We start from the raw sequence: 19,698 nt of genomic DNA on the forward strand, positions 1-19,698 counted from the left end.
GTAAATCATGACAGGGCAAATTATTATCCTGTTTTACTAAAGTATTCAATTTTTCTAAAAAGAAGTTTGATTAAATGTTTGCCATCCAGAGGGACCTTGACAGGTTTGAGAGCTGGGCCTGTGCAAACTGCATGAAATTCAACAAGGCCAAGTGCAAGGTCCTTCATGTGGGTTGGAGCAATCCCAAGCACAAATACAGGCTGGGCGGAGAGTGGATTGAGAGCAGCCCTGAGGAGAAGGACTTGGGGGTGATGGTTGACAAGAAGCTCAACATGAGCTGTCAATGTGCGCTTGCAGCCCAGAAGGCCAACTGTATCCTGGGCTGCATCAAAAGAAGCATAGCCAGCAGGTTGAGGGAGGTGATTCTGCCCTTCTACTCCGCTCTCGTGAGACCCCACCTGGAGTACTGCATTCAACTCTGGGCCCCCCAACATAAGAAGGACATGGAGCTGTTGGAGCGAGTCCAGAGGAGGGCCACGAAGATGATTAGAGGGCTGGAGCACCTCTGCTATGAAAAGAGGCTGAGAGAGTTGGGGCTCTTCAGCCTGGAGAAGAGAAGGCTCCAGGGAGACCTCATAGCAGCCTTCCAGTACCTGAAGGGGGCCTACAGGAAAGCCAGAAAGGGACTTTTTACAAGGGCAAGTAGTGACAGGATGAGGGGGAATGGTTTTAAACTGAAAGAGGGTAGATTTAGATTAGATATTAGGAAGAAATTCTTTACTGTGAGGGTAGTGAGACACTGGAACAGGTTGCCCAGAGAAGCTGTGGATGCCCCCTCCCTGGCAGTGTTTAAGGCCAGGTTGGATGGGGCTTTGAGCAACCTGGTATAGTGGAAAGGTGTCCCTGCCTGTGGCAGGGTGTTTGGAACTAGATGATCTTTAAGGTCCCTTCCAACCCAAACCATTCTATGATTCTAAATCTAAACTGTATTTCAGTAAAACATATTATTTACTTATTATTTAATATTGTGCCACATGAGAAACTATTAGAATGGTGAAAATAGGAGTGAGTCAAATTTTAAATTATGCATTAAGCTAGCCAAAAGAGAGATAAAACAACAGATCTCTGAAAGAAAACTACAGGTGCAGAGATTTACCAATGCAGCCTCTTATCAATACATTTCCAAGCAGATATTAATTCATTCTTTTACACAGAAAGCAGGGCTGTGGAATGAATGTCAATCAGAGTATCACAGAGGAAAAAAACTGAAAGAAACTGAGATTGAGACTACAAAACAGGATTAAATTTAACCATCCAAATGCATGATTAGGAACTTGGAAATTATACAAATTTATGCTAAAAACAGGAGCTCATCAGCTGGAAATGGCATAACAGGAGAAAGATTTAGATACCCTGATCTCTCTGAGGATGACAATATGCTACTACTACTGTGTGGCCATACAAGAAAAGCAAATGCAAACTGAGGATGTATAAGGAGCAGCGATGCCACGAGACAAGGCCTTGGGGAGACAACATCCGCATGCAGTTCTGGCTGCTGTGTTTCCAGGAACATGAGGTAAAATAGAAAAGGATATGAGGAAAGACAACTGGCAACGCTAGGGGATGGGAGACCCTTTTGGGAGTGGAGGGAAATACAGCTTGTGTACTTTAGCAAATAAAGGCTAGAAGGGACTAGAGCTGCCATTTATAAATACTGGGGAAGGAGAGGTGTTATTTAAGCTAAATGACAGTGTTGGAAAGAGAGCAAAGGATATCAAATGTCCATAAATACCCACAGGCTGAAAATCAGAAGGAGGTTTCTAATCATCTGAGAAGTGACCTTCTACAACAAACTTCAATACTGTGAGCAAGAAATCTAACCAGTTCTAAGATGGATCAGGACAAATTTGTGAAAGGGATAGTATGGGATATGTTTGTGAGGCCACAGGACTAAATTCAGAGTCCTAGGAGGTGCTTCACAGCCTCCCATCTTCCATCGTGAAGGATACAGAGAAGCAGAGTGCAGAGCAAGGTCCTGTGAGCTGCCACATGCTGTTAACTCCCCATGAACTGACACACCCACAATCAGCAGACAGCAACTTCTAACCTACACTGTACAATGTGCTAATACAAGGAATTTCCATTTTCCAGTTAGAGTTAATTTCTTAGTGGAGTTACAAAGCATATTACAAAGACTGATTAAGTGTCAGTAATTTTTTTTCTGATTTATACCTTCCCTAACAATCCTTTGTGATTGTGCTTACGCATCCATTCATGCAAACACAAAAACTTTATAATTTTCTGCACTGGAAAAATGAAACTGCTTCAACTAAATTACAGTTTGGTATGGATGCAAACTTTACAGCAATTGATATTGGTCTCTTGATCCTTTCCTGTTTGAAGCCCAGGGCATCCTGACCTGGCCCTCACCTCTAATGTATTCACATTCTGTCAGCCAGCATGGCTTCCCCATCACTGTGCCACAGTTCTGCTGTACAGCCCTGACATGAGGCTGTGTTTATTTCTTCCAGCCCAGGATGGGGAAGGTGACAGTCCAGGAGACTGGTAATGTCTCTTTCACAGTTGAAGCACAGCTGGGGTTGGATGCGATGTCTGCACATGGTGGCGACAAACATGATGGTCTGTGTGCACTGATGAGAAGCATCAACTGTCCCACCTTTGGTGATACGTTAGCAGAGATGGACGGTTAAACGGACATGGAGATTGAACCACCAGTCACCAGGAGTGTTCCAGATCATTGCTGAAGCAAGTGCACTGGAGGGAGCTGCACTTGTAGAGGCCATCTTGCGCCTACTCTGCTGCTAAACAGAGGTATCTACAGCTATACGTTCAGCACATTGCCTCAATTCACTTAAATAATTAAACACACTGTTAGTGCATATAGCATGCAGTGAGAACAACTCTACCCCCACTTTCCTCATACACAAAACTTTCATTCCTCTCCTAACATGGAAGTCTCTTGCCATCTAGTTTGATGTAGTTAAATTGATGTATCTTGTTAAATCTTACCTGGTGGTTGACATTAAATTGGAATGTACTAAAGAGACAATGGCTAGCAATATTGTTTCCTCGATTGGCACAATGACTTATTTAAAAACAGAATAAATATTAACTGATTCTGCAAACCTGCAACTTTCAATTGCCAGAGAATTTCTGTACTTTAATTCTTCAAAAGAAAAATTGTCACTTACATAATGCTTCTGAGGAGGGGAAAAATACAGTTTCAATTTTCATATGTTGTAGCATTGTAGGGAAAGATCTCAGTTCTTGTCATGTTGTATCCTGTCCCAGAACCAATAAAGGTTTTATGCATTTAATGCATTTATCAACTCTACTGTACAAAAAGTACAGAAGAACCTATGCAGTGATGTGAAAGACATCTCATGTATTAAGGGAGTCTGAGCAACCTCTCAGGGGTGCAGTCCTTCAGGAACAGACTGCTCCAGTGTGGGTCCCCCACGGGGTCACAAGTCCTGCCAGAAAACCTGCTCCAGCATGGGCTCCTCTCTCCACAGGGTCACAGGTCCTGCCAGGAGCCTGCTCCAGCACAGGCTCTCCACAGTGTCACAGCCTCTTTCAGGTGCATCCACCTGCTCCGGCGTGGTGCCCTCCACGGGCTGCAGGCGGATATCTGCTCCACCATTAACCTCCATGGGCTGCAGGAGGACAACCTGCCTCACCATGGTCTTCACCATGGGCTGCAGGGGAATTGTTGCTCCAGTGCCTGGAGCACCTCCTCCCCCTCCTTCTTCACTGACCTTGGTGTCTGCAGAGTTGTCTCTCTCACATATTCCCACTCCTCTCACCAGCTGCTGTTCTGCGCAGCAGCTTTTTTCCCCCCTTCTTAAATATGTTATCACAGAGCCGCTACCACCATCGCCGACTGGCTCAGCCTTGGCCAGCAGTGGGTCCATCTTGGAGCTGGCTAGCACTGGCTCTATCAAACATAGGGGAAGCTTCTAGCATCTTCTCACAGAAGCCACCCCTGTAGCCCCCCTGCTACCAAAACTTTGCCACGCAAACCTAATACATGGATCTATCATAACTTCCTTGTTACTTGTAGCAGTCCCTTGCCTCGGGCTATTTAATTCTACACAGGTTCAAAATCCTTGGACTCTTCCATAGCTGTGTTTTTGGCCCTGAAGTTCAAGGTTTTGAAAGGGACTCCAGATTGGTGAAGGTCCTTCAAGCTCCCCTTGCTGTCATAGCAACCCAAAAACTTCATAGAGGGACTGAGTGCAATGCACAAGGTCTCTGCAGCCTTTGGGTGCTGTCCTGCCAAGCTTAACCTCTACCTGCATAGCAACCTGCTATCGCCCATCTTCATTTTTTCACAAAATAAAAACCCAGTAGGGAATAGTGAGAAGAGGCAAGAGAAAAAGAAAGAGGAGGCCCACAAGAGGAGACCTTTATTTACCTGAACAGGGACTAACCTTGTAGATGGTAAAATTAGTGTTTAACATCTGATCTCAAAAGCTATTTAGGTGTGCAACTGCTCTTTACATGAAGTCACTGGGAATTTGCGACAACGTACTTCAGATTATCAGGCCATGGTACATTTTTTGCACCCTGAAGTATCACTTGATTTATTTCTCAGGCACAACAGAATCACAGAATCACAGAATCAACCAGGTTGGAAGAGACCTCAGGGATCATCGAGTCCAACCGCTGCCCCTACACCACCCTGTCAACTAGACCATGGCACTAAGTGCCATGTCCAGTCTTTTCTTAAACACATCCAGAGATGGTGACTCCACCACCTCCCTGGGCAGCCCATTCCAATGTCTAATAACCCTTTCTGAGAAGAAATTCTTCCTAATGTCCAACCTGAACCTCCCCTGGCGAAGCTTGAGGCTGTGTCCTCTTGTCCTATCGCTAGTTGCCTGGGAGAAGAGGCCGACTCCCACTTCACTACAACCTCCCTTCAGGTAGTTGTAGACTGCAATAAGGTCACCTCGGAGCCTCCTCTTCTCCAGGCTAAACAACCCCAGCTCCCTCAGCCGTTCCTCATAGGTCAGACCCTCCAGACCCTTCACCAGCTTGGTCGCCCTCCTCTGGACTCGCTCCAACACCTCAACATCTTTCTTGAAGTTCGGGGCCCAGAAGGGGACACAGTACTCAAGATGCGGCCTCACCAGTGCTGAGTAGAGAGGGACGATCACTTCCCTAGACCGGCTGGCTACACTATTCCTAATAGAGGCCAGGATGCCATTGGCCTTCTTGGCCACCTGGGCACACTGCTGGCTCATGTTTAGCCGGCTGTCGATCAGCACCCCCAGGTCTCTTTCCACCGGGCCGCTTTCTAACCACTCTTCCCCCAGCCTGTAGTGCTGCATGGGGTTGTTGTGGCCAAAGTGTAAGACCCGGCACTTGTTCTTGTTGAACCTCATGCCGTTGGTCTCGGCCCATCTATCTAACCTGTCCAAATCCCTCTGTAGGGCCTTCCTACCCTTCAGCAGATCGACACTGCCACCCAGCTTGGTGTCATCTGCAAATTTACTGAGGGTGCACTCAATCCCTATGTCTAGATCATCTATAAAGATATTGAACAGCACCGGCCCCAGAACTGAGCCCTGGGGAACACCGCTAGTGACCGGCCGCCAGCTGGACTTTGCCCCATTCACCACCACTCTCTGGGCTCGGCCATCCAGCCAGTTTTTAACCCATTTAAGAGTCCACCCATCCAAGCCCCGGGCAGACAGTTTGTCCAGGAGGATGCTGTGGGAGACAGTGTCGAATGCCTTACTGAAGTCTAGATAGACTACATCCACAGCCCTGCCCTCATCTACTAAGCGGGTCACTTGGTCATAGAAGGAGACCAGGTTGGTCGAGCAGGACCTGCCTTTCATGAATCCATGTTGGCTGGCCCCGATGCCCCGATTGTCCTGCATGTGCCGTGTAATGGCACTCAGGATGATCTGTTCCATCACCTTGCCTGGCACCGAGGTCAGGCTGACAGGCCTATAGGTCCCTGGATCGTCCTTCCGACCCTTCTTGTAGATGGGCGTTACATTTGCTAATTTCCAGTCAGCTGGAACTTCTCCAGTTAACCAGGACTGCCGGTAGATAATCGAGAGTGGTTTGGCAAGTTCATTTGCCAGTTCCTTCATTACTCTAGGGTGAATCCCATCCGGGCCCATAGCCTTGTGGGTGTCCAACTGGCACAGCAGGTCACTAACCATCTCCTCCTGGATCCTGGGAGGTTCACACAGCCCCCCGCCCCTAACTTCAGGCTCTGGGGGCCGAGTCTCCTGAGGACAACCGGTCTTGACATTAAAGACCGAGGCAAAGGCATTGAGCACCTCTGCCTTTTCCTCATCCCCTGACACTACACTACCCTCCTCATTCAACAAGTGGTGGAGGCTCTCCTTGACCCTCCTTTTGCTGTTGATGTATTTGTAAAAGCTTTTTTTGTTGTCTTTGACTGTAGCAGCCAAATCGAGCTCTAATTGAGCTTTGGCCCTTCTAATCTTCTCCCTACACGACCTGGCCACGTCCCTATAGACCTCCCAAGTTACCCGACCCTTCTTCCAGAGCAAGTAGGCTCTCTTTTTTTCCTTAAGTTCTAGTCTGAGTTCCCTGTTTAACCAGGCCGGTCTTTTTCCCCGACGGCTTGTCTTCCTACACACCGGGACAGCCTGCTCCTGAATATTTAACAATTCCCTTTTGAAGCATGTCCAGCCTTCCTGGACTCCTTTGCCCTCCAGGACCGATTCCCAAGGGACTCGGTCCAACAGCCTCTTAAACAGGCTAAAGTCTGCCCACCGGAAATCTAAGGCAGGAGTTCTACTCTTGCCCCTCCTTACTTCCCCCACTATCGAAAACTCTAACATTTCCTGGTCGCTACTCCCAAGACGGCCACCGACCCTCACATCTCCCACTAGTCCTTCTCTGTTCACAAACAACAGGTCAAGCAGGGCCCCTCCTCTAGTGGGCTCATTTACCACTTGCATGAGGAAGTTGTCCTCCACACATTCGAGGAATCTCCTAGATTGCTTCCTGTCTGCCATGTTGTATTTCCAGCAGACATCCGGCAAGTTGAAGTCGCCCACGAGTACAAGGGCCAGCAACCGGGTGGCTTCTGACAGCTGCTTGTAAAACGCCTCGTCCGCCTGCTCATCCTGGTTGGGTGGTCTATAACAGACTCCCACCGTAATGTCCGCCCTGCCGACCTTCCCCCTGATCTTCACCCATAGACATTCAACCTTGTCATCCTCACCATCTTCCTCAATTTCAACACAGTCCAAGCACTCCCTAACATATAGCGCTACCCCACCGCCTCTCCTGCTTCACCTGTCCCTCTTAAAGAGCTTATAGCCATCCATAGTTGCACTCCAGTCATGAGAGTCATCCCACCACGTTTCTGTGATGGCAACCACATCATAACCTTCCTGCTGTACAGTGGCCTCTAGCTCTTCCTGTTTGTTGCCCATACTGCGTGCATTGGTGTAAACGCACTTCAGCTGGGCTAGCGGCTGTTCACAATGAACAGTGAGCGTTTTCTCCACATCTCAACTCAGGAGCATGCCTTCCCCTTTATCCCCATGTGCTTACAGGGAGCAGAGATGACAGGAGCAGTCTCAGGCAATAGTGAGCACATGGGGATGAAGGGGAAGGTATGCTCCTTTATTCCCAAGCGGTGCAGGGGGACGGGGAATGGGGGTTGCGGTCAGTTCATCACACGTTGTCTCTGACACTCCTTCCTCCTCACTCTCTTCCCCTGCTCCAGCTTGGGGTCCCTCCTATGGGAGACAGTCCTCCACGAACTTCTCCAATGTGAGTCCTTCCCATGGGCTGCACTTCTTCATGAACTACTCAAGCGTGAGTCCCCCACAGGGTCACAAGTCCTCCCAGCAAACCTGCTCCAGCATGGGCTTCTCTCTCCATGGGGGTCACAGGTCCTGCCAGGAGCCTGCTTCAGCGTGGGCTCTCCACGGGGGTCATAGCCTCCTTCGGGTGCATCCACCTGCTCCAGCGTGGGGTCCTCCATGGGCTGCAAGTGGATATCTGCTCCACCATGGATCTCCATGGGCTGCAGGGGGACAGCCTGCCTCACCATGGTCTTCACCATGGACTGCAGGGGAATCTCTGCTCTGGCGCCTGGAGCACCTCCTCCCCCTCCTCCTTCGCCGACCTTGGTGCCTTGGTGTCTTCAGAGTTGTTTCTCTCACTTATTCTTACTCCTCTCTCCCGGCTGTTGTTGCACAGCAGTTTTTTTCCCCCTTCTTAAATATGTTATCACAGAGGTGCTGCCACAGTTGCTGATTGGCTCAGCCTTGGCCAGCAGTGGGTCCGTCTTGGAGCTGGCTGTCATTGGCTCTATCAGACATAGGGGGGGCTTCTAGCATCTTCTCACAGAAGCCACCCCTGTAGCCACTCCCCCCCCCTAAAACCTTGCCACACAAAGCCAATACAGCTTTCCCAATCAAATGATTAAATTCCTGTTATTTTTATATGATTTAGACGTGTTGTTTAAGGCACACGTAGGTAGAATGACAGGGAGGTCCTTGTTAAAGGAAATCGGAATAAATAATAAATACAACAATGAGAAAATAACCCAGGGGAAAAAGGAAGCTCTAGGAGCAAATGCAGTGAACTGCTGCCTGCCAGTTTATTTCAACCCTTCCTGCCCGTGGAAATCAAATAGCAGAAGAGCTGCAGCTCAAAAAACTGTACATCCTCTGCTTTTTCTATTCACCAGTCTATCACTGCCATGGCTCATTTATGTGTGAACGTGACTGACTAAAGTCAACATTACCCACAACGGACAAGTGCCAGAGCTACAGTTCAATCAACCCCTTCCTTAAGATAATGCCAAGGGCCAGCTGTTTGAAGTAGTGGGATAATAAAGTGGAGAGAGACAATAAGGGTCAAATTGATCCAATTCCCTGGGTCAAATTGATCCAATTCCCTGTGTATAAAAGGGATTCTGCCTAATAATATGCAGCTCTTTTTGCTCTCCAAACACATTAGACCTTAAACAGGGACCTAGCCTTCAAGAAAATATGTGACTGACATGAAAATGCTGAAGTTTTAAGGTGGTTTCTTTAGCCATTTCCATTCAAGGCCTTTCATTAAGACTGTAGTGTAAACCCAAGATAAAATGCACCTGATACCCGGGGGTTTTAAGTTTAGATGGCATGTTTAGACTGAAGAGCCCAGTGATGATACAGAGTTCATTCTCCTTTTCTTTTTGTTTTATGTTTGTTTAACAAATCATTTGCATCTGTTAATAAAATTAAACCTGAGAAATGAATAAGAGGCAGCTCCTTTCAGTGATGCTCCTGATTCCCATTGCCAATATACAGAGTTCCTGAATATATTTCTTTACATTAAGTCTCCACAGAACACAGCATTTAACACAAATATTCTTTCAAAATTACCAGCTTCTTCTGCACTGAAATACATATCAGGACTGGAATTTAAGAAGATATTTTACTGAACTTTCAGAAGATAAAGAGCTGAGCAGTACTCACTAAAGATTCAAGAGAAATTTTGGCACCTTCAAGAATTAAGATCCCAAACTTTTAGACATTTCCCTTCATCCATTCCCTAATTAATAAGCCCCTGGAGTTGCATGTGAACATCTTATCTTTTTATTTTTTCATGGATGGAGACAGATCTACATATTTCAGTAATCAGAAAGGGTGTTGTTTTTTTTTTTCCCCTCTGTCTCTTATTTCCCAGCTACCACCTACTTAGCATATTGAATGACCCACAAAACCAGACTCCAGTCTCCAACCAGTCACCGAGGGGAGCAGCTCCGGTGCCAGCAGGATCCTCAGCAGAGCGCTCTAGCACGGTGCACAGGGGGGTTTCCCGAACCCGGGGAACCTCAGAGGGAGCCGAGAGCCGCCAGGAGACCGCAGCTTGCACCACAGCGGCTGATGAGACCTGGGCGGGGCCAGGAGTAACAGCGGCCCAGCCCCCTGCCCTCATATAAGAGAAGCCCTTAGGGAGCACTAACAACCAAGGTGTGGTATAGCAGTTGGTGTGGGAAGAATGCTGAAGCTCTGCTAGCTCGACCAGGGAGCAATGGTATCCACCTGGCAGAGACCCATGGCCTCTCTAAGGTCTGCACCCACCACAACTGATGCAGCTTCCCAAACAGAGCTCTGGTGGGAACATGCTGCCACCCAGGTGTCAGGCTGCAGGGCCTACCCTGCTCTTACACCAGTACTGGACTGCAGTAGGGAGCACACCTGTGGGAGGTGCACCTAGGTAGAGAAACTCCTCTGCTTAGTGACAGAGCTCCAGGAAGAGGTGAGCAGGATGAGGAGTATCAGGGAGTGCGAGAGAGACTATGGGAATCACACCCTACCTTCCCTGGGGCAGGCCTGACAGGGCACATGACAAGGGGGATTCCCTGTCTTCTCTCTGCCCAGCTGAACACAGTGACTTAAGGGAGGGGGGCAATGGCAACAAGTTCCTGCCTGGCACAGCAGGTGTGTCTCTTTCATGACTGCCCCACCTTCCCAGGTACCCTTGCATAATAGGTATGAGGCTCTGCAAGGGGACCAGGACAGTAATGAGGATGATGGTTCAGCTAGCTTGGAGGCGTCACCGAGGTTAAGTTGACCTAAGCCCTGTGTCAAAACAGCATCCATAAAGAAAAAAAGATGTGTCATTGTCCCTTCTAAAGGGAACAGAAGGCCTGATATGCAGACTGGACCCACTTCACAGGGAAGTCTGCTGCCTCCCTGGGGCCCAGATTAAAGATGTGAAAAGAAAGCTTCCCACCCTGGTAAGGCCCTCAGATTATTATCCGTTACTGATTTTTCAGGTTGGCAGCGATGAAGTAGCTATGAGAAGTCAGAGGGCAATTAAGGGAGACTTCAGGGCCTTGGGTCAACTGTTTCAGGGATAAGGAGCACAAGTAGTGTTCTCCTCTACCCCTCCAGTTGCAGGGAATGATGAAGGAATAAAAAGGAAGAGCCAGGAGATGAATACATGGCTCTCAGACTGGTGTCACTGGCACACTTTTGGGTTCTTTGATCATGGGAGGATCTACATGACATCAGGTCTGCTAGTGACAGATGGGGTACACCTGTCTCAAAGGGGGAAAAGGATCTTTGTGGAGGAGTTAGCAGGACTCATCAAAAGAGATTTAAATTAGTATTGAAGGGGGAAGGGGATAAAACCAGGCTCACTAGAGAAGCCTGGGGGTGGCACACGAGTGTTTGAAAGACGGTGTGCTAGTGAGGTCCTTTGGTCTGCCATCTCAGTGGAGGCAGGGGATGGAGAGCCATTAGGCAGCGGAGACGCAAGGGTTAGTGATGGGTTAGAAACCATGGAAGTGCCCGAGAATGGTCATGCAGGAATTAGGGCTTTTCCCCCCAAAAAAGCGGTGGGATCAATAGCCCAACTGAAGTGCATCTGCACCAATGCACGTGTGGGGTTCCCACGGGACAATGGTGGAACGAGGTACTGAACGAGCTATGTCCAGGCATGTCCAGGGGGTGGTAATGGGGTGGTGATGAACTAGCCAATCATAATACAGAACAAGGGCCTTAGCTATGAGACCAACAAGATATGGGGGAAGTTGAGGACCTTGGCTATGAGAAAAATAAGATATGGGGAAGCTGAAAAATAAGAAAGAATGCAGCACCTGCAAGATATAACTTTTTAGCATAAGCCAATCAGAACTAATATAGAGGTGTGTGAACAAAGCATACTAACCAATCATAATAGAAATGACATGTACACAGAGTGTGTACAAAAATAGAATAGTATAAATGTACCCTCAATAGAATAGTATAAATGTACCCTCAGATATGTAAATAAACGAGATCTGCTTAACGATCACATTGGTCTGCGTGCGGTGTCTCCGTGCCCTCTCACGAACACTGACAAGTGGCGCCCGGGACAGGGACTCTTCGGCCCGGAGACTGCGGAGAAGCAGCGGACAGCGGACCGAAAGGGGGATGAGAGGAAGCCAGCTGTAGAGCGCTGCCCCGGCACTGGATTTTTGCACCGGCAGGAACGGATGTGGTAAGCCTGAGTTTTGCTAGCAAAGGAAAACCTGGGTAGGGCTTCCCAGGCAGCTGGGGGAGGAATGGGGTCTACCCTGACCAAGACAGAAGTGGCAGTGGTGAAACTCCTCCAACATATACTCTCTGAGAGAGGAATTAAATATGACGAAGCTTCGTTAAAGCAGTTACTGTTTTGGGCAAAAGATAAAGGACATTTTACGACCTTTAATGATGTCTTTGAAGTGCCTTTATGGGAGAAGATTGGTGACTCTCTCTGGAATGTGGTGTCAAGTGGTGATAAGGAAGCCTTTAAATTGTCTGCTACATGGAAGCTGGTTAGTGAAGCGTTAAAGGGAATAAAAGCAGAGAGAGAAGTCACACATTCAGCTTTTATGGCTTTAGGACCGCAGACGTCTACTACCCCCTCACTGTTTGCGGGACCAAAACCTCCCACGGCCCCAGTGGCTGTACCGGTGGCAGCTCCTTTATCGCCGTCGGTACGGACGGCTCTGAAAAAAGCTGAGGAGCGGGGAGCGAGTAAAATAGATAGAGATCCATCAAAAACGGTAGTGCGCCCTACAGATCCATCAGAACCGGTAGTGCGCCCTAAAACACGAACTCGATTTGGACTAATTGATTCAGACGCTGAACAGGAGAATTGGCCAAAACCCCCTCCTCCTCTCATTGATCTCTCTACGGATGAGGCTGAGAAGGAGGACAAGAAGGAGGGTAAAACTGTTTCGTATCCACCTTTACCGGATTCGCCGTTTCCTGAGTCTGTTGAACAAAGTTTACATTCCGGCGCTAAACAACCACCGTTAAAGTCTCCAGTTACAGAGTCAGCAGTACCAGAGTCACAAGGACTTAAAGGACCGTTACCATCACGAAATGGACACGAACTTGACATGACAGAGCTTGGTAGACGACTGGAAGAATTAAAGACGGAATTGCAGCAGCATCGTACAGCCAACGCCTCGGGACACGTGACTATGTCTCCCCAAAACCCCCCTCTGTGTTCGGGACAAGTATTAGGGCCACCTCAACCTCCTTTGCAAATCCCTACTCCACCTTTAGATCAGGGCGGGGGGGGAGGTTTGCGTCCATCTGGTAATGTGGGAGGTGGCGGAGAGGGTCAGCGTCTGCCCGCGTATACAGGGGAGGGGGGGGGAGGAGTGAAATGGAAAGGGATCATTCGAGATGCGTTATTAGAAGGAGTTATAATTCCGCAAGCATATCCTGTGATTGTGGGTGCGGGTCCTGAGGGAAAGAATATTTGGCAACCGTTAGATTGGAAAATTATAAAAGAAACACGCCAGTCTATACAGACAAATGGCTTGGGCTCTCAGTATACACAGGCTTTGCTTAAACATATTTTTGCAACTAACCTTTTCACGGCAAATGACATTCGACAACTAACGTCCGTGCTGCTGTCTCCTTCTCAAGTTCTACATTTTCTTAATGCCTGGAATAGCGCTTGTCATAGAATAGCTAATACACCTAGGGGTCGGGATGATCCTCTCTTTAACATCACGGCACAAATGCTGTTAGGAGAGGGTCCTTTTTCGACTGTACAGTGGCAAGTGCAGTTTCATGTTGAGGCATTAGCGGCAGCTCAAGACAGTGCATTTCAAGCATTAATATCAGTCCCTAGCGAAGGTGTTCAACAAGCATATACCAGAGTTTTTCAACAGATAGGAGAACCATATGGTAAATTTATAGATCGTCTGTATGCAGCTTTGCGAAGCACGCCTGATTTAGATGAAAGTACTAGAGACAAGTTACTGGATGTTCTTGCTTTTGATAATGCTAATGAGACAACTAGAAAAGCATTGGCACATTTACCGAGAGGTGCAGGGGTGGCGGCTATGCTGGAAGCAGTAGAAAGAATGTTAGGAATGGAACAGGCTCAAGTTATGGCAGCTGCAGTCGGAGCAGCAGTGAGACCTTTGCTGCGAGTGAAGGATAGAGATAAAAAATGTTTCAACTGCGGACAGACAGGGCATTTCAGAAAAGATTGCAGAAAAGAATTAAGGAGGTGGTGTGTTCACTGCCAACGATCAAATCACTATACGGCAGAGTGTAAACGATTACAGGGAAACTCCCGGCTGAGCGCGCCGCACCCGCGCGCGCAGACAACAAGTCAGGGTGCTTGGACCGCCACTCCGCAGCCACAAGAGGAAGTGCCGGAGTGGATGTGGAAACAAAATTAGACATATACTTAACAGACAGACAAGTAACTGTAGTTGAAACTAACATGAAAGGACCTTTAGGACATGGTTTGAGTGCGTTACTTCTTGGGCGATCATCTATTTCCAAGCAGGGAATAATTGTACTGCCAGGGGTTATTGATGCAGATTATACAGGTCAAATATGTGCTATGGTATACACCCTATCCCCACCTGTATTTATTCCGAAGGGCCAAAAGATTGCTCAGTTAGTTCCCTTTAAGGGCTGTGTTCCGAACGCAGAAAACAAAGACAGGGGGGAGGGTTGTTTCGGATCGACGGGACAAGCATTGGTTAATCTTGCTATTGACATCACTAGAAACCAACCGCGTGAAAGAATAACATTGCAGAATCAGAATGGGGAAGAAAGACAGATCTCTATGCTAATCGATACAGGAGCTGATGTTACAATCATTGCACAGCAACACTGGCCCTCTGCTTGGCCTGTGCAAGCGGCTCCAGTAACGATAGCAGGAGTTGGAGGCTGTACTTTGCCAATGATGAGTCAACAACCGGTACAGCTGCAATTTGCAGACGGAGCCTGTGTAAATGTTAGACCCTATGTCATGAAAGTGCCAGTATCGCTTGTGGGACGAGATGTCTTAACACAATTAGGTGCACGATTGATAACGCCTTTTTAGGAGCGGTCACTGAAAAAGGGCCTGTCCTACCTTTAAAATGGAAATCAGAAACACCGGTATGGGTGGATCAGTGGCCGCTTAGATCAGACAGGCTGGAACAGATTGAACTGTTAGTCCAAGAACAGCTAGAAGCAGGTCATATCAGACCGTCCACAAGCCCTTACAATACTCCAATTTTCACGATTCCGAAAAAAATCAGGCAAATGGCGATTGCTTCATGATTTGCGGGCCATAAACGATGTTATGGAAGATATGGGAGCATTACAACCTGGACTACCCACTCCTACCATGACTCCAGAAGGTTGGCAAATTTTAGTAATTGATCTAAAAGATTGTTTTTTCACAATATTTTTACATGACAGAGATTGTGCCAAATTTGCGTTCACAGTTCCGAGTATTAACAAGCAGGAACCTGCTAAAAGGTATGAGTGGATAGTCTTACCTCAGGGTATGAAAAATTCTCCTACATTATGTCAGTTATATGTTGCATGGGCCTTACAACCTTTTCGTCAAAAGTTTCCTAATCTTTTGATTTATCATTATATGGATGATATTCTGATTGCTGGACAGGATTTAAAGGTGGAATTTGTGTTACCATTGTTAGAAAAAATGCTAGAACAGCGAGGACTGAAAATTGCCCCTGAAAAAATACAAAGATCAGAGCCTTGGAGATACTTAGGCTGGGAGGTAACTAAGCAAACCATTCGACCTCAAAAAATCACCCTGAAAGTTGATATATCCACATTGGCTGATGCTCAGAAATTGTTAGGAGAATTGCAGTGGGTTCGTAATACTTGTGGCATTACAAACGATGATATTGCACCGTTAATGCCATTGCTTGGACAAAACCCTGATGTCACTGTGAGCCGTACACTCACTGCAGACCAACAAGCAGCTATAAACAAAATTGCACACAAGGTGGCTACGCAGGACGTGGCTCGCATTACTGCGAATGAGCCCCTTTCAGCAATTATTGCAAATACATCAATGGAAAATAAGCATTTGAAAGCATTAATAGTTCAGTTAAAACCAACTCTCAGAATTATTGAATGGGTTTTTCCACCTTTTCATCCTAAAACAACAATCTGTACCAAAGTGGAAGCAATAGCACAATTGCTTGTCAAAGTGCGTAAAAGAGTTACAGACATTACTGGATTAGACTCAGATGTTATCTATTTACCTATCAAGAAGGAATATCTACAGTGGTTAACAAATCAGTCAACTATTTTTCAAATAGCCTCACAGGACTTTACTGGACAATTGTTAACGCATTTGCCAAAAGATAAAAAGCTACAGTTTATTTGCAAACAGGATTGGGAAGAAAAACCTATCGGATCAGAGATACCTGTGACTGGACTAACTGTTTTTACTGATGCAGGAAAGCGATCACATTCAGCAGTTATTACCTGGCAAGAGGATGGACAATGGAAACATTGCAAATTCTCAGGACAAACTGAGGACTCATTGCAGACACTTGAACTTTTTGCAATCTACCAGGTCTTTATAAAATGGAAGGACTTACCTGTAAATATTGTAACAGACTCTCTTTATGCAGCAGGCATTGTAAATCGAATTGAGAGAGCTTTTATACGACCAGTGAAGAATATACGACTTTACACCATTTTGCTACAGCTGCATCAGGCAATAAACCTCAGAGAGGTACCTTATTTTGTTACTCACATTCATAGTCATCAATTTGATCAAGATTTGAGCATTGGAAATAATAAGGCGGACACACTTGTGTCCTATACGCAAATATCACCAAATTTATTTGAACAAGTGCACCTATCCCATCAATTCTTTCATCAATCAGCGAAAATGCTAGCGAAACAATTTCAGCTCACCATGGCACAAGCACGTGAATTAGTTAGTGCTTGTCCTAGTTGTCAGAAAATTGGCATGGGAATTGGGATAGGGGTAAATCCTCGAGGGTTGTGTGCATTGCAACTGTGGCAAATGGACGTTACTCACATTGCAGAATTTGGAAGGCTCAAATATGTTCATGTATCTGTTGATACGTTTTCACATGTAATATGGGCAACAGCACAAACTGGGCAAACAGGTCGTCATGTCAAACGACATTTACTTGCTTGCTTTGTGAGTCTTGGGGTTCCACAACAACTTAAGACTGATAATGGACCAGCATACTGTTCATAGATTTTTCGTCAATTTTGTCAACTATGGGGTATTACACATGTCACTGGGATTCCTCATTCGCCTACGGGTCAGGCGATTGTGGAACGTGCTCATAGTACATTGAAACAGCTTCTGCAAAAACAAAAAGGGGGAGAGGTGACTGAACCTTCTGAGAGACTTGCAAAAGCTGTTTATGTACTTAACCATTTAACCTTAGCAGGAGATAAGGAGCGACCCCCAATTGTAATACATTGGGAGGCAGTTCGACAGGGAGCAAGCTATGTGAAAAACAAAGGCAAAGTGTGGTATAGGGAACCAGGTACTAACGAGTGGTTAGGACCAGGGGAACTGTTACTAATGGGTCGAGGTTATGCTTCTGTCTCTACAGGCACAGGAGTACGGTGGTTTCCGATCAAGTGTATTAAACCGTATGTGGAGGTGGAATCTAGATCCGGAGATCCGACAGAGAGAGCAGCACCGAGCACTGAGGATCTTGGCCCCGTACCTAAAGACTCTGGGGATTGCAACGCCATCGATAAGCCACCTTGAGGATCCTTTTACGTCATTACCACCTTTACATGCAACAGCTGAAGTAGAAGAAAAATTGGCACGTGGTTGTGATGGACATGGACATTGTTGCGAACCATGGTTTCTAAAAAACTGTAATGTATGTGGGGAAAGTAAATGGCGGGTTATTCGACAATCTGAGCCGTGGTGGAGACATGTCGGGTGTGTACCGTGTGTAAGACAGTGGGTAACAGAAAATTCGCTAGAGAGACAGGCAATTCAATTATTAGGGAGAGAGGCTAACTTGCTTGGGAGATTTGATATTCCAGCACTTAATGTGGCAAATAGAATTGGTGACTGTCAACAAATTCATATAGCTGAAATAGCTAGTTCATTACAAAGACGTGTGCTGGAGCAGCAAATTATATTGGCAGGCAGTGTGGTGAAGGTACAGTGTGGGGAACAAATTAACATACCACGATCATGGGAAGTTTCTCCCGAGGATTGGGAGCGACAGCAATCGCAATGGTCTTATGTATCACAACCATTGGGCAGGCAGTGATAGATATCAGACAAAATATCTGGGTTACCATCGCAAATGCGACCGGACAAGAATCATTTTGCTTGTCCATGGCAACCCCTGGAGATCCTTTTCGTACTTGCCTGATAGGAGTTCCTGTTTTCGATCCAATTAGTTTTCAAGGTTACATACAAAACCCTGCCCTTGCCACAATGAGTGCAACAACAGCTAGTCAATGTGCAAATTCCATGAATCCAGGTGTCAACTATACTGCATGGTGGCAGGGACAGATAATCATGTCACTTAATCACACTATGATAGAACCACAGGAGCTAGATTTGTTAGGTGCCTTAGGACCTACCTATGGGGCAGTTATGTTTAAAAGTGACAAAGCAACTGATCACGCCCTCATTAACGACAATACACTACTATATGCTGTACAAGATGTATCTCCAAAAAATGAATTGTATACAGGAATAAGGGAAAATGACTTTTGTCCATTAGGGTGTCGATATTCTGACACGAAGGGAAACAACATACTAGGCCGGAAGTTACCAGGAGGCTTGTTTTTAATTTGTGGTGATCGAGCCTGGCCAGGGATTCCTAGTAGGCCAATTGGAGGTCCATGTTACCTAGGGAAACTTACCTTGTTTCGACCTTCAGTGGGAGAATTGCTAAACAAAACATTATGGAATTACATGGCCTCTCGAAAAAAGCGTGCGGTATTACCGCTAGGACCAGAATGCGATGATCACGTACGGTTCTGGAACAAACCTACTAATTTTATTGCTGCTTTGTTTGCGCCAGTAGGAATTGCAAAAGCATTACAACTAACAAAAACATTAGGGTGCTGGACAGCGAAGCAATTAAATCTAACTTCTGAGATACTTTCAACTTTAGCTACTGATGTTGATAGCATTAGACATGCAGTATTACAAAATAGGGCTGCAATTGATTTTTTGCTTTTAGCTCAAGGGCATGGATGTGAGGATGTGGAAGGAATGTGTTGCATGAATCTTTCAGATCATTCTGTTTCTGTTCACCAGCATCTTCGTCAACTGAAGGATAACATGCGCAAACTTACCGTATCAACATCACCTTTCCTGGACTGTCTACAGTCTATTGGCATCACAGGATGGATACAGGACTTGCTAGTACAAGGAATGACTGTGTTGGTTGTTGTAATAATTGTCTTGCTAATAATGGGATGTATGATGAGTTGTATCAAGCAGGCGTTGCTGAAAATGTTCCATCAGACCTGGCTTGTTCAAAAACAAAAAGCAGGATTTATGGGTAACCAAGGCTGGGATTCTTTGACCGGGCTCTGTGAGACACAGGGAATCAGGGTTAAGTAAAAAACAAAGACAAAACAGGACAGGACAGGACATAGCTCGTTCAAAAACAAAAAGGGGGATTTGTGGGGTTCCCACGGGACAATGGTGGGAACGAGGTACTGAACGAGCTATGTCCAGGCATGTCCAGGGGGTGGTAATGGGGTGGTGATGAACTAGCCAATCATAATACAGAACAAGGGCCTTAGCTATGAGACCAACAAGATATGGGGGAAGTTGAGGACCTTGGCTATGAGAAAAATAAGATATGGGGAAGCTGAAAAATAAGAAAGAATGCAGCACCTGCAAGATATAACTTTTTAGCATAAGCCAATCAGAACTAATATAGAGGCGTGTGAACAAAGCATACTAACCAATCATAATAGAAATGACATGTACACAGAG

Source organism: Nyctibius grandis, chromosome W (genome assembly GCF_013368605.1).
Source record: "Nyctibius grandis isolate bNycGra1 chromosome W, bNycGra1.pri, whole genome shotgun sequence".
In the NCBI taxonomy this organism is placed as follows: domain Eukaryota; kingdom Metazoa; phylum Chordata; class Aves; order Nyctibiiformes; family Nyctibiidae; genus Nyctibius; species Nyctibius grandis.